Raw genomic sequence first — 14,193 nt, forward strand, 5'->3', positions numbered from 1 at the left:
TTTAACAGTATGCTCATAAAGCTTACTTGTATCTTACAGTGTCAGACAAGCTTATCTGATGGTCATTAAAGCATTGCTACTTAAACACAGAGCAACAGGCACTGCCACAACATGCATTTTCTGAATAATAAGAAGCATAGATCAACAGTATAAAAATATGACTGAAAACCGGAACATTCTGCAAAATCAAGGACAGATGAAAAGCCACTGTAGTACTTGTGTCTACCTTGGATGGGAGCATACTCTGCACACTTACACTGCATAACTGCTCCTTGCCTTGCTTGGACACATCCAGAGTCACTACATGGGGGAGTGGGGTGCAAAAGGTATGTCACAATTTGAAACATCTCTGGCTGACGGTGATGGCCCTGATACATTTGTTATACCTCTCAACCTCAGAGCAAGAAATCTGGACAAAGCCATAGATAAAAGTGGGACAAAGGGTCAAAAATAAGGACAATTTTTAAATATTGCTCATATAACCTTATAACGATAATAGAACAGTAGGGCTTGCATTAGAAGGGTATGAAATCTGAAACTTAAATGTCTGTCATTATTTTCTAACTTCAGTCTTTAATGATTTGCCACTAATTTGCCAGAAAAAAACACAATTTTATAAAAAACAGACCAAAAATGTGATGCAAAAATATAAAACAGCCACACAATACAGCTGGAAACCTGTCAAAGAAGGGGCACTTTTTTAATATTAGTACTGATAAGTTGAGCAGCTGACAAAATAAGAGAATCGACATGCATTTCTGAAATAAAAGTAATCTATAACTCTGATCATTACAATTATTTATTAATTGTAAACCCTCCACATTTTCTTCCAAAATTGCCATTTTGCAGAGAGATTATTAGGGGAAGAGCAACATTCTGAGCCAAAGTTGGGGACAGTTGAGAGGTTTGGGAATACCTAATTCTATAAAGTTATTTATTTGCATGTACCTCTCAAGCTCTTAATGCAGGAAATCTGGACAAGGCCAAATATATTGGGGGAACATACAGACAGTACTAAAAATTACTGTTGTATAAACTTAGGCAGTTGATAGAATAACAGTTCTTGCTTTAGCATGCATTTTTCTGAAGGATATGAAGTCTGAAACTCAACGTCTGTCATTATTCAGTGACTTCATTCCTAAATGATTTGCCATAAAACCACAAATTTTATGAGGAGCAAACCAAAATAAGAAGCAAAAATCTATTCATTCTGCGAAAATCTGGACAGTTGAGAGGTATAGTTCAGCCGGGGCTGTCTTTGAGTTTGCCCCCCCCCCTCACAAAATCATAGTCGAATGGGGCCTCCCACCTGCAGCCATTCCAATGTCCCATTACTTCACATTTTCAAATGTCCCATTACTTGGCTATTTCACCCCATTTACTATAAACACTGTAATGTGCATACTGCTTTACTTCTATGATGATCTGGATTTCATTTAAAAGTTTTATTTTACATTTGACAGCACAAACACTAATATACATCTGTTAAACAAAGCAATGCAGTCTCACAATGAAAATAGACTTAACATTAAAACCTCTCTGCTCTTGAAACTCACATTCATTGAAACAGCATTGAAACCGACATTCAAAGAAAATACATCTGGTCAGTGGCAGATAAAGATTAACTTTGGGCTGTTTTCAAGTCATAGGCCCCTTGCACAAGAGACATACATGCGTTCTTTGAGACACCTTCCCGATTGTATTAAATTATACTCCTTATATAATTCAGTACAGTTGTTAGAGGGCATTTTAAATTTATTGTTGTGAACATTTTTCTTGTAAACAATAAAACAAAATGCATGCACCAATAATGACAAAACTGCCCAATTCAGAACATTTCCATCATAAAAGTCTACTCAAACTTCTACAATCCACCAGTATCAGTAAATATACACAATCTCTGCAGAAGTAAAAGTCATCTAAATAATTCCACATTAAAGAGATCTGTAACTAATGAAGAGGTTGCTGCTAGCAAACAACTTTATATTTCATTGTTTCATCTGCAAATATAGTGCCTGTTGCCCTTGTGGAATAAATTGCCTATGTTACATTAGAAAAATGATAAGCTAGTAATATGGGAATGGATGGCAAACTAATAACAGGTTGATAGTTACTAGGTATCTCTACCAAAGATGACATTCTCAGGACTGCAGCATCCACCCCCTTTAAAAGTACAACACAGTACACTAGCGCATCTACATACAGTGGGAGTAGAACCCTCAGCCTTCTGCATTGAAAGCAAGTACACTACCTGTTATGTTATTAACAATGCAAGCAAACTCAGCATAAGCAACACTAAACTTCTCTTCCCTTGAAGCTCTTAGCTTCTTGTAAAATCCACTACACACTCAATTGTATCTCTCAACTTTGCAGCACATGAGCACACAAAATCTGGAAAAAAACATTTATTGGGGTGGAGACAAAAGCCCAAAAACCAGGGACACTTTTTAAACATTGCTTGTATAAGCTTGGAAAGTTTTATAGAATAAAATGCTGTGCTACCGCCATGCATTTCACTGCCAAGACTTGAACCCAGGACCCTGTGCAGTATAGTCAGAGTAATATACCACTATGCCAAATCAGCTGTTCCTTGAAAGACAGGAAGACTTAAACTTAAATGGTTATTATTTAGTGAATTCAGTTCTCACCATAGCTCTCAACGTCTTAGCACAAAACACCCGGACAAAGCCAATAATGGGAGAATACAGCCGCAAAATAGGGACAAATTTCAGATATTGATCTTAAAAACTTAGAAAATTGCTAGAATAAAATGTTTTGTGTTGCCATGTACTTTCTGAAGAATATGAAGTCTGAAATTAAAATGTCTGTCATTATCTAGTGAATTCAAAATCCAGAAAAACACAGATTTTATTAGGAACAGAACAGAACAAAAATATGAGGCAAAAATCTGAACACTTTTCACAAGTGGTGGTGGGAAGGGAATTCAGGCTCTTCAGGGTTTGTGCCTGAGTTATTCTCTAGCCACCAGTTATAGTTAACTGGGGAATTTCACACACACGCGCACACACACACACACACACACACACACACACACACACACACACACACACACACACACACACACACACTCTCTGCAAAAGGCAGTACCTGAGAGCAGAGTCCATCATTCAAAGCAAAATGCAAAGTCCCGTTTCCCCATGCAAAAGCAGCAGCTTGCTCCAATTGTCCCTGGGAATGAGCACACATGCGTGCTCTGAATCCAGCCTCCAGTTCTGTTCTGAGCATGCACAGACTGCAGACCTTGCAGTCTCATCCCCTTCCAGTCCATGCAGTGACTTCTGGGGCATCTGTTGACTTATGCCTTCTTTCCTAATCCGGGACTGATTAAATAGCAGTCTGGACACATGTGGGGAGTTCCGGGACTTGTTAATTTTGGTTTTTCCTGTTTTTGTACAGCTGGGGGGGGGGGCTGCAGTCCTGCAATCCAATAGCACGAGCCACCACTGACTTGATTGTACATATCAGTACAGGATATGAGGACTGCCTGAATCCACATGGGTGAGGCAATAGTAGTTAGGAAGGAGAGGTCATACTAGACTCCTGTATGGTAAATGACTTGATAGTAGCCAATGCATGGTTCAGAAATAGAGACAATCACAAGATCACATACAAGAATGGCCAACATGCAATTCAGGTAGACTTCCTCCTAGTTAGGAAAAGGTATTAGGGTATCATCAGCAATTACAAAGTCATTCCCAATGAAACAGTTGGCACACAGCATAAACCACTAGCTGCCATATCAGCTACAAGCAGTTGTCAGAGAAGGCTCTAAGGTTAACAGAGACCTGGCTGAAGACCTGGAAGTTGACTATAGAGAAAACACAACAGTTCAAGGAATTATTCAGAGCCCTAGCACTTCTAAAAAAAGGGGAAATAGCTGGAGTTAAAGAAGAATGGCAGCACCTCCAAACAGCATGTATAAGGACTACAGAACAGATATGCAGATGAGACGGGTATGGAAATAAGGTACATAGGAAAAGCTGGTGGTGGAATGCAGAAGTCTAAGAAGTCAACAAAAGAAATAAGGAGTGCAGGAAAAAGCGGGAGATAGAAAAGATGGACCAGGCTAGGAAGGAATACTGGTTGGCTAACAAAGAAGTTAAGAACAGAGATGCAATAGCAAAGAACAAGGCATCAGTGACACTCTACCAGCTTCTGGAAAGTAAGTCAGTAGATGGCACAAAGAAACTATATCAGCTTGCAAGGCAAAGACAGAAAGATAAAGAAGGTATTAAGACACCCTTTATAAGGGATATCAGCAACAACCTGCTCACCAGTCTACAGGATATCAAAGGCAGATGGAAGGAGTACTTCCAGCAGCTCCTGAATGAAGAAAACCCCACAGAAGCTGTACTGCCCCAGGCACATTTTACAATGAGAGAAGAGGTGGAGCCCACCATAGAAGAAGTAAGAACAGCACTAAGAGAAATGAAGTCAGGGAAAGCAGCAAGCTCAGATGAGGTCATAGCAGATATGATAAAGATGCTGAGTGAGTTAAGGGATAAATGGCTCCTGAAGGTACTCATAGCAGTGTGGAGAGAAAGGCGTATCCCACATGACCGGTGAATAAGCATATTCATGCTTTCACAGCTGTGTGCGGTACAGAGGTATGAAACTTCTGATAAACTGCATGAAAGTTCTGGAGAGGGTGATTGATAAACGGATATGCAGAGTAGTTGAAAGTAAGATGAGAGATGAACAGTTCGGATTCAGATGAGGAAGCAGCACAACTGATGCAATGTTTGCAGTGAGACTGATAGCTGAAAAGAAGCTACAGATGAGGAAAGAGTCCAAATGGGCATTCCTAGACTTGTAGAAAACATATGATAAGGTCCCAAGAAAGCTGATTTGGGCTGTTCTGTGGTAGTTTGAAGTACACACAGTGTTTGGACTCATAGAGGGGTTCCCAGCAGGAGTGGGTGTGCATCAAGGTTCAACTCAGAGCCCACTGCTGTTCATACTGCTGATGGACTACATTAGCAAACAGGTTGGAGGGGACAGATCAATCAAGCTGCTGTATGCAGATAATGTGGCATTACAGGCAGAACTTTGCAAAGGATATGGGAATGGAATGAAAAACAGAAAGTAAATGCAATGAAACTGAATATGGATAAGATAGGCGTGATGACAACAAATGGTGAAGTTCAGAAGAAGCTGAGAATTGAGACAGAAAGGAAGAAAATTGAATAGGTTAACAGCTTCACGTATCTGGGAGGGGTAGTTGAGGAGAAGGGTAGTCAGGATGAGGAGGTCAAAGTTAGAATCAGAGGTGCTACAGCCAACTGGCACAAAATGCCAGGTGTAGTATATGACATAATGCAAAAGAACCTGAAAAGTAAGATGTATAAAACAGTGGCAGAAACCTGGCAGTAAAGGTAGAGCAGTTGATAAAGCTAGAGGTGATAGAGACGAAGTGCCTGAAACAGGTGGCAGGATGTCCACTAGGACATAAGAGCAGAAGCCAAAGTAGCTCCAATTTTAGGAATGGTCTAAGAGAAAAGATTACAGTGGTTTGGGCACACATGCAGGAAGCCGAAGACAATCTGGTGAAGAAGATTTGGGACAGACAGGAAGAAAGCAAGAGGAAACATGAGTGCCCAGCAATGAGGTGGATGGATTGTGTGAGAGAAGACCTCTGACAGACATGAGTGACAAAGATGGCAGGAGAGTGGTGCTGAATAGACAGAGATGGCGACAGTTTACATGACACCCAACTCCATGCAGCAAATGGGAAAAATGGGGTTGATGATGGTAATGATACTCTGACAATAACATAAATGTTACTGATATATATAAGAGTACACAGATTTAGTAGAGGGTAAGAAGAATTCAAGAAAGTAAACCCTCCACAGTATGAATATTCTGTCTACCTCCAAACTCTGTAAGACATCAATAATTTTATCAGTTTCCATTTAAGGATATAAGACATAAAATTCTAAAGCTATAAAGCTATAGCAGAATTAAAACATTCTGTCAGTGTGTGGTATATATATATATATATATATATATATATATATATATATATATATATATATATGAAGAAAAATGTATTTCTTTCGATGAATGCAAAGTATTTATGAACATATATAAAAAGGGGTAGAAAAGCAAGGCAAAAGTGAAAACCAAAGGGGTAATGAAGTTGGCACAAGATAAAAGAGGAAAAAAAAAGAGAGCAGTGTGTTAAAAGAGATAATGTAGAAAGCTAGACCAGAGGATCAGCATGTAAGAACAGTTTATCATAGTCAGCAACTAGCTAACATTGGCCAAAGGTCCTTGAAGTTTTAACACATTTTGCACAGTAATTGTGATTTAAATCGGTAGCTAATATATAAAACTAGACCAGTAAAAATAATACTATAAAAATAAATCCAAAACCCTGAATTCTCAAAACACAGAAATTTGAAATAATCAAATATGATTGTGATGCAAAATTACTGTGAGTTAAAATTAATTATTCTTTCATTCATTTACCATTATCTTATTTAGGGTTGTAAGGGATATGGAAACTGTCCTGCATTCAACAGGTATTACAACTGAAAATAAAAAGCAGTCAAATCAAATGTGGTAACCATCATCCCCCGTCAACTCACTTTTCTGTTTCTCTGTTAGTCCGTCTCTCTGTCTGTCTCTGTCTCTCTTTCTCCCTCTCTATCTCTCTCTCTCCTATAGTGAGTGTATGACACTTGGTTAAACTAAACATAGATTGGTATAGAAAACTGCTGACTATGCTGTAAACAGCTGGAATTAGTATTTTAAATGGGAGTGTCTCCTTATGTCCCCCCATACCTCTGCCACTACAAATATATATAAGTATATATACATATATACATACATGTATATAAATGCATACAGACTAACAATGATATTGCACAACAGCAGGGAAAGCTCACATTCCTGGTCCCCATTGTACTGTGATCTCATGCCCCAGAATAATAGCACTGTTTAATAAGGTGTGAATTTAGGCAGTTAGAATGCCGCTTGTTGCACTTGTTCAGCTGTATTGTTCTTGACCTGCATGCAGTCTGTTGTATTTTGTGTGTGTGTGTGTGTGTGTGTGTGTGTGTGTGTGTGTGTGTGTGTGTGTGTGTGAGTGCATGTGTTTGTATACTAATATGACAGTCGCACTTTATCTTTAAATACTTTATAACTTTTTTTTCAAATTCACAATGACCATAAAGTTAATATAGTTAAAGTCTGAGGGGTATAAAGGGTGTAGCCCTCCACAATAGGGCAGTAAGGACAGCCACTTGCATTACAGATTTTATTTCTAAGGCTTTTATTTCACAATAATTTAACAATTAAATATATTCTATTATTTCAAAATTCTATATTATGAAAATTCAACATTCTAAGTAATTTTATGGTATTCTTTATTACTGGTAGCTTTTTTCTTTTTCCTTTTAAGAGTACAATTAGCTGTCTGATTTACATATGGTAACATGATTTTAGTGTTCCTGAAACTATGAGATCAGAGCAAAAGAACAGACTCTGGTTAGGTGGTAGTTTCTTGTTGCGGACATTATACACGACAAAGATTTATCACCAAATTTGTCTGATGTAGAAGGAACATTTAAAATACACAAGATTGGCATATCTAAGTCTGGAGTACAAGTGAAATACGTGCTGATTAAAGCTCTTTTTCCAGTTATTATTCAATACAACAGATAAGATATGCTAATTAATTATTTTCTGTTTGTGGTCATATATAGAGCTCACAAACTTCGAAGGATTTATTCTGTATGATTATGGGTTATTTCACTCAGAAGGTATTTAAAATACCTTCATAGCACACATCTGACCACAAATAAATCTGCAGATGTCGAAGTCCACGTTACTATATATTACACTGTCTGGAACAAGATGTTTATAAAATACTGTGGAAATAAATACAATTAAGCCATTCTTCTAGTCTAATTCTTTGCTATCTGATATTATTCTTTGGTGGGGTAATGCCAGATAAAAGAGGGATGAAACAGAGAATATAAGTAATATAAAGAAATGTATAGTACTGACATAATGTGCCATGCACATAACTATACATTTTAAATATTTGAAATGCAAAACTACAGGATGGGATCTTCCTCTTATCTAAGAGTCAACTGAGGGAATCCCACATTTGTAAACAAAATTTTGGACATTTATGTACCTCTAGATAAAAACTGACGTAAAATGTTTAGCCAAGACTTTTGGTAAAAAAAAGTATGAGACTTTATAAAATGAATTCTCTTGCTCTGTGCATTTGATGAAGGCATGCAAACATTGGGTTCTATGTCAAGTTCAGCAGTGTCAGTGGGTGGGGTGAGGCACGAGGTGCCAGTAGCCAAGAAAGGAGAGCCCTTACTTGCTTCAAGATGTCCCACCTAGATAACGTTGTTTATAGCATTGGAAAAGGTTAATCGTAAAGATCCAGCATACACACTGGTAGTTGAAGACGTGAAAGAAGTCAGATTAGGAACTTGAGTGACTCAGGATTTTCAGAGTCAGTTGTGACAGCAACAAAGGTAGGCAGGCCTTCTGAAGTCCAGGTTCAAAGTTTTGTGCTCTCTGCTCATTGGTGGGATGGTGCATGCAACATAGGAAAGTACTGGAATTAATTTACTTCTGGTGACAGGGGATCAACAAAGAGCAACAAGCAAAATAACATTCAACATTCTGGCAGGTATTTTTTTTACCCTTCATTGCTTTTATTATATAACTGTTATCTCACCTTTAAAATAAAGGTAAAACAGACTTCTTGCCATGTTACTTAAATCAATATCTTAGAATGGTAGATGGCTGTTGGTTTAGGATCCTTGTGATATAAGGGATTCTTCTGATTTGTGTTCTCTATTCTTGAGAACAGAATGGCTATATTGGTATTGTAAAAAAATGACCTTTCCTTTATGTTAATAAGGTGAGTCATGATATGAGAGCATGCTGTGTATTTATCAGGATTTTCTTTTGCTTTAACAATTTCATATATGGGGAATGAGTTTTAACACAGCTTCACTGACAGGGGTATCAGGCGATTCAGATACAAGTGTGTATTATTGCTTCAAATTTATAAATTCAAATTGTATGGAAGAGTGAAAGATAAATTGACTTTCTAGGCATTGGAAGTAATTACATTTGTGTTCAGTTCTTTGTAGTCATTTGTTATTAATATTTGAAATGTAGTTGTTTGCCTCTTGTCAGTATGATGTTGAACAACCCTCAGAGACTAAAAAACTGCTTTGTAAAAATCAAATTGAGGAACTTAGTAAAAAAAAACAGGTCACCCATTTCAGATTCTTGAGGTGCTTTTGTTGAAAAGTCTGCTGTCACAAAACAAGCTAATGGGTGACCATATTTATTGTATCACAACTCATATTCTGACAGCTGAAAATTTGGCTTAAGTCTGACCGCTTCTTGATGAATGTATAAATGTCCTTGCACAGAGATAACTGCCCAGTTTTAAGAATTTACAATTCATCGAGTTACAATCTGCTATCCATTTAACACTGGTTATAGCAGTCTTGCATCTAGTTGAGAAAATAATGGCTCCCTGTTTTGGACAGGCTGACTCTGCAGTCCTCTACTTTGGGACAAGGGGTATTTGTGAATAGGAGTGAATAGGTATGGTGTTGCCCTTCTACAACAGGGTGCAGTAATTTTTGAAGATGTTATATAATGCCATATGTTTGGTGTACAACCATGTGCAAGTTATCTTTGAAGGAAAAAAAAGATTTTTTTCCCCAAAACATATGTTTGCTCTATAGGTATTGGTACCTGAAAATAGTTTATAAGTTATTCTAGATTACTTCATGCTGAGTTATAAAGCCTTCTGTTCAGCATATTTCCTTATTTAGGTAGTATATTCAGACTACATAAGGCAATGTGCCCCTTTTTAAAATCTCTGAAAGCTTAAGAAAATTTCGTAAGTGTGTTAATCTGTATATATTGAATGTAAATGGCCAGCAACATGCCAACAAAAGTCTTGTCTCAATGCACGTGTTAAAATTTTGATTTAAAAACAAGCAATGAATTGTTAGAAAGAAAATGCAATGCCAAGTTTGATTGTCATGCTATTACCAGGTTCTAGAGTACCAGTGTCTTAAGGTGCATTGTTGGGGAGACCTGGGGGTAGCTGTGCTCTCTATATTTCCATTACAAAAAAAGAGTGTAGTGGCTTAGTGGTCGATCTCTGCTTCACAGCTCCTGAGTCCACTGTTCTATCCTGACCTCTAATCATGGTCTGTATGACTTCTGCATCTTCTCCCCACGTCTGTGTGGGTTTTCTCTAGTTAGTCTGGTTTCCCCTACCTGTCAAAAAGCATGTCAGTTGACTGGCTACACAAAGTCATCTATGTACATGTTAAATTTACCCATACCCTTGTGCTCTGTATTGTGGCTGAACAGGGTCATAGAAGGTTACCAGTTCACCTACTTCATCTCATATATATAAAATCCTACTTTTTTAATAAGTTAGCACCCCCCCCATTCCACCCCAGTTGTCATAAAAACAATCTGATTCCTGCCCCATGTATTCTAGAGGGCATTCACTGTTTATTGTCCTACTGCTGCTTCAGGAAGGCTATATTAGTCATCTGCTCCCCCACTGTAAACAATGTTACCTCACATCATCTTTTACCTGGCCACCTTATGTTATCAGACTTTGCCCGCCTGTTGTCCCACATCTCCACTGAAAATGGACATATATCCAGTCAGACTATCCGAGTCAACAAATGTAAATCTCACATATGACAGCTGCAAGATCTAAGTAGACTAGACAGATGAATAATCTTCATTTACTTGGAGAGATTATTTAGCACAGGTGGATATAAAAGATCCCATGGCACTCATCAAAAAAGTAGGGGAAGCTCCTTGGTGTCTTGGCCAAATGTCTCATAGTTAGTATGTATACCACCACATGTGTCTCCTGAAAAGACAACAACTGCCTACTGAATCTAATCTGGTCAGTTTGGTATAAATAAATAAATAAATAAATAAATAAATAAATACAAGAGTAAATAAATAAATAATCTTTTTTGGAAAGATGGCAATCACTTAAATTCTATGAAGTTGCTTGAGGAAGTTCAATATCTCTCTCATACCCACTCTCTGCATCATTCCCTCAAGGTTCTACTAATGAAACTTGTTTAATTTATATATATAATTTCTGAGTCAGATCATGCACCTCTTTTGATGATCTTCCTTTGAAATGCCTCCCTGCAGTCTATTTCATTATGCTCCTGAGGTCTTCAGACTAGCATATATAATCTAGATGGGTGAATTACCATCTATATAGAAGGACAGGCAACTTCTTAACTTTCTGTGCTTCCCTGTATTTCTTCACCCTAGAACATACCTGCTCCTTTTATATCCAGAAGCACATTGCATGAGATATCTCTCACTCTTCTGTTTCTTATTATGTGGTGTATTATTTTAACTTTCAGAAACCCACTGCCGGGATAGCCTACTATTTCCAAAGGGCCCAATTACTTTTTTTTAAACATAAATTCATAATATCTAATGATTATGTCCAACAATACACTTGGTTCCACATTGTTTAATACTTCTGTTCTTGCATTTCTCTTAGCCATCATAACACATAGTTTGTTGAAGAAGGATTGACAGGTATGTTAACTGGCATTCAGCTGTCAGATATTTGTCCTCTCTGTTTGTCACAGAAAACAACAGGCCCCTTAGGTGTTACATAACTATGTGTACATATATCTGTGTATCTATATCTATCTCATCTGTCTATATATATATATATATATATATATATATATATATATATATATATGTATATTATATATATATATATATATATATATATATATATATATATATACTGATATATAAATATAAATATATCTCTGTATCTATTTACCTCTCTATGTATATCTATATAGATATAGATATAGAGATAGATACTGGGAATTTGTCCTTTCCCCACTGTAGTCTGATTTCAAAGTTGGTATAGTTAAGCACCAGGTGGTAAGGGGTTGCAGTGGGCCTTTTTTAATCTTTGTGATTCAAAGTGTTTTTGTCCTAAATGTTTGAACTTTTGATGACGTGAGATAAACATACACACACACAAACACACACACACACACACACACACACACACACATATATATATATATATATATATATATATATATATATATAGTTTCTTGAATCCAATTTTAATCTTGTGTTTATATAGATAAATATATATTTTCCTGAACCTGAATGTAATCCTGAGTTTATTTATAATATTGAGCATTAACCATGAGGGCACATTCATCCAGTTCCACCCAACGAAGTGTTAAAAATAAAATCTATCTTGTGAAAGGTTTTGGTCTTTAGTTGCATAACTTCCACCTGTCTTTGCCAACATATGTGGCACAATGTGTGGCACAATGTGTAGCACAAGTGCACAGATTGCAGAAGACATGATGGCGACTCTAATTAGAAAAGAAAAGCACACAAGAATCAGCTGCAGTACATTTAAAGTGTTTGCAGACTATGGAGTATTGTAAATTATTACAAACTTATGGTTTAAACTATCAGTTGGCAGCATGGAAAATCATTTCTTCCTACAATATATAGGGTTTTTGACAGGGACACTACATTACATTGTGTCTCATTAGTGGAAACATCGAGGAAAAAGAATACTACTAGTGGCAAGATTAAAGGCAGACAGGTTTATCTTAAACATTTCACACATTTTGGAATAGAAGTTAAAAAAAAACATTCTTTCTGTATCCATACTTAAGGCCATCTTTATTTTTATTCATTAGCTGGAGACTGGAGTAGAGTACTGACACAGCCTGGGACCACTATCTGGTTAAGTGACTTCCCCAGACTCAATTAGAAGGCAAATGAAATCAAACCTGTGCCACAGGAAGCAATAGATGACCTGAATTTTCTGAACTCACTTCCAGATAAACATAGGCTCATAGATTAGTACTAGGCTAACTGCCTCTGTGGGCCATTTCAGGCCTAGCCAATGCCCTATGTGAGAATCAAACCCTGCGATTTGTGTCTGGAACATAAGCACCTTACCCATTACCCCAACCTCCCACAGGATCACAGTAATGACAGAAACTTCAGTGATAACATTAAATTTTTCAATAGCCAGTAGGTCATAAGCTTGTGAACAGGACTTGTACTGCATTTGCTGATGTGCTCAGGATCCCACTTCTTTGCAAACAGCTGGGTTTATAGTCCTGCAGTAAGGGCTCCCACTGCTGGACGTACTCAATGTTCCCTCTGAATGTCAAGAGACTTAGGACATACTCCATATCAGTTTCGTTTTGTATCTTGTTTAAATTTCACCATATGTTTTGAATGTTTAATACTGTGACTGAAATGGATCTCATTTGTAAGTTATGGTAGATTTCAAATTAATTAAATCAGTATTGCTATAATCTTCATTTTTTTCCATAATCTTTAATAATCTTCAATTTTTGTCAAATCTGCATATTTATTTATTTTATTTTACATTTGTTAACTGGGAAAGTCCAACTGGATACATGTCCATTTTCAGTGGAGTCCTGGGGAGAAAAGCTCCAACATCACATTACATATATGAGAGAACAACTAAGCAGCCTAAGTGCATAGGATTTCTATGAAGGAAATACTTATAAGTAAATTTCCAGTAATTATTTACAAGGTTTTGTTGTAGATATTACATACCATGCTATACATTTTTCAGTTTTCTTTTACCAATATGTGCATATATCTGTAAGATGTGAATTCACAACCTGTGATGGAGATGCTGTTTCATGCACTGTACTGAGCTGTCATACAGGACTGCACAATGCATCAGCAAGCTGGGAGGTAGCTTACTTCACTTACTTGCACTTACAGTTTGGCAGGTGTTAAAAAGGACTAAAGTTATGAGCAACTGCCTGTAGTACAGGGTTTGATTCCTTTAGCCTTCATTTGCTTGTCGTGTGACTTTGCGTAAGTCACTTAAATCAGACAGCACTTTGCGGCAATTGGGGATTTGGTCTAGACTCATTAATGGTCTTTTAGACTGGATGCCTAATTATAACCTATGATGCTCAGCATGCTTTCCTATAAAAATTCTGATTCACGAATCAAAGAAGCAGCTTAATATTAACTAGAGACAAACACTCCATTTATCATTTGTTAACTGACTGAGTAACTGGGCCGATTCATGGACCTTTTCAGACAGAAATCTGGGCAAAGGCAAGG

At 37.1% G+C, this 14,193-nt stretch overlaps 1 protein-coding gene across 1 annotated transcript in view; it reads left to right on the forward strand.

Annotated features, from left to right (window-relative positions):
- Positions 1 to 8,478: 8,478 nt before the first annotated feature.
- The window catches only part of SLC4A1 (solute carrier family 4 member 1 (Diego blood group)), a 512,400-nt gene continuing 506,685 nt past the window's right edge, over positions 8,479 to 14,193 (forward strand). The window contains exon 1 of the mRNA XM_044055258.1: positions 8,479 to 8,680. The gene's annotated coding sequence lies outside the window, so the exon portion shown is untranslated. The remainder of the gene's footprint in view (positions 8,681 to 14,193) is intronic.

Source organism: Protopterus annectens, chromosome 13.part0 (assembly GCF_019279795.1).
Source record: "Protopterus annectens isolate FY-2018-M chromosome 13.part0, PAN1.0, whole genome shotgun sequence".
In the NCBI taxonomy this organism is placed as follows: domain Eukaryota; kingdom Metazoa; phylum Chordata; order Ceratodontiformes; family Protopteridae; genus Protopterus; species Protopterus annectens.